Source organism: Propithecus coquereli, unplaced genomic scaffold, assembly GCF_000956105.1.
Source record: "Propithecus coquereli isolate 6110/MARCELLA unplaced genomic scaffold, Pcoq_1.0 Scaffold91, whole genome shotgun sequence".
NCBI lineage: Eukaryota > Metazoa > Chordata > Mammalia > Primates > Indriidae > Propithecus > Propithecus coquereli.
In genome coordinates, this window is record NW_012155396.1 from 5,537,743 (window position 1) to 5,540,463 (window position 2,721).

The window sequence follows — 2,721 nt, forward strand, 5'->3', positions numbered from 1 at the left end:
TGGAGAAGAGGCAAAACTAATGTCTATTTTGCCCCCTCTCCCAATGCCTTGGTCTCCTTATTCCTGCTCTTCTCATGTCCCCACTGTCAGATATGACGGCTCCCTTTCATCTCGTTCCAACAGTATTGGTGCTTCCTTTGTCTTTTACTTATGTTTTGTAACTGTCATTCCAGGTCTGTAAGCCCTTTGAGGGTAGGGGCTGTGTCTTTATGTCCTTCGCTCCTCGCAACAAATACTGGCGTACAGCAAGTTCGAGGTGACCGATCGTCTCTCAGCACCGGATCCAGAGCAAGGCTCCGGGTCCTCCAGACCCGCCCCGCCCCCGGCCCTGCTCTGCGACCCCTCCTCACGCCGGACACTTCCCGCCTTCCGGGCGGCGGAAGTCGCAAGCTGCACTTCCCTGCCCACGTGAAATCTTTTCCAGTGCGCCCGCCCCCTCCGGCTCTTCGACCGGGACCTGGCCCTCACCTCAGGATTCCCAATGTGCCTCCGGACAGACATATTTGCTCCAACCGACCACGCTCGGGGTTCTAGCCTCACGGGTTGCAGCTAACCCCAGCTTCCTATACCCCCCCATTCTAGCTCAGCTGCCTCCCTATAACCTCTTCTCCGATTGGCCTGTCTTCTACGGCCAGCCAATGGGGGCCCCGTTTACTTTCTCACCGTAGGGTCAAGAGAGCAAGGCTCCGCTCAATGGTTGCCGAGGGCAACGCGGGACGCCAGTTAGCAAGACCTTTTGTGCTTTGGGCCAGGGCTGGTCGGCATCGGCCTTAGCGCGGGAAGAGGGCTGCGGGGGGAGGGGAAGGCTGGAACCTGCGCAAAGCCCAAGAGGCGGGAGGGGCTGGAGAGCGGGAACAAAACAAGCGTTTTAGCTAATGTGGGAGCATAAATACAGCACGGGACGCCCCACACTCCTGAACCCACTCCCCTCTTCCATGACATTTTAACCGAACATCTAGGCTATTTCTTCCACAACAGGGAATATGGGCCGGGGTCGTTCAGCAGGAATGGGAGTATATAGTTTGTTATTTTCAGGTTAATATGCAAATTATGCAAAAATGTCATGTGTAAATACAGTAATTACTGTTGCTTTAAAGGCTTTTAGACTAGCTAAAAAACAGGAGCCTTAATTGCAAAGAACACACAGCATTCTTTGGTTCACCATTCATTTAACAAATATTTAATAAGCACCCTATGAGAAAAGCGGCAGTAGGTTTTGTGGAGGATGGGAGGATGACTAAGACCCAATCCCGTCGTCATGGAAACCATTGTGACTCCTGCCACCAGCCACCACCTGTTCTCATTCCAGATCTGAAAATTAAGTCCTAGCACCTTTGCAAAACAATTACGCCACACAGTTTGATTTGGCTCCTAAATGTCCGACCAAATCCATCAAAATTATTATTTCCTTTTACATCGAAGGAACAACACAGTAACCCTTTGTCCTTCTCTCTGAGTTGTTTTTCCAGGAATGGAGAAAGGTTACACTGAGCTGTTCATATTCGCTGGCTCTGTGTGAATAATAGCATACATCTGAGCTACTTCAGGGTCTGTGCGGATGACCCATTCAACAACATGGCCTCGCCTTCCCTTGTCTCTCACACACTTCAGCAACCCACTCTTAGGGCTACACCTTGAATCACTGTCACTCAGCTGCTTGACCTCCAGGATTTCAAACTCTGGCCACAGATGCCTCCTGCATTTCATTCATTCTTTCATGCTTACTAAATTTTAACTTCCTTAGTGTTCTCCTGTCCTTCAACCCCTCTAAAATTCCCACTCTCACCCCTCCACTAAGGAAGGGTTTGAAGCTGTAAAAAATTGGAAGGGGGCAATGGGAAGGATATTATTCATCTAGAAGCTTTTGCATAGCAAACAGAAGCTTCTAGTCACATTACTACTTAGACTGTATGCTGACTTGGTGCAGTTTGGGGGTGTGAACCAAAAATCTTAAGGCTCACCCCCCACCGGCTGACTGAATGGACCCCCTCTTGGCCAAAGGAATATCCTAAAACTAAATTGCCTGCCAGAAGGAGGGAGGTCAGACATGCTTCATCATGCCCCCCTCCCTTCTTGGTGACATCCTTTGTAACCCATTAACAGGCCTAAGGGTAGCAAGACAAACCTGTAGGTCCTCAATTTACACAACAAATATATGTCTGGTGGTTTATCTCTGATAAACAGCTCCTTATGTTAAAACATTCCAAGCCTTTAGACAAAGCTTCAAGTCTTTATCCAATTACAAGTCAAAGAATATTTAAACCCACCTATAACCTGTAAGCCCCCCTCTCCCCCTTCAAGATGGCTCACCTTTTTGGGTCAAACCAAGGTATGCTTCCCATGTATTGATTTATGACTTTACCTGTAACCCCTGTCTCCTTGAAATGTATAAAACCAAAGTGTAACCCAACCACAGTGAGTCCACTTGCTCAAGACTTCTTGAGCATGGCTCTGGTTCATGGTCCTCAAATTTGGCTCAGAATAAATCTTTTTAAAATTATTTTATGGAGTTTGGCTTTTTTTTTCTGTTGACAGGGGTGGGGTGACCATAGAGATTAAGGATAGAATAAACAGGAGAGAGAGCGAGATGATTAGAGACTAAACTAAGAGGTGGTGAGAAAGAGAGGAAAAGAGAGGTTTAAAGATATTTGTAGGTAAAATTTATAGTTATACACACAAGAAGAAATAAGGGATGCAAGGAACAGGAAGGCATCAAGGATG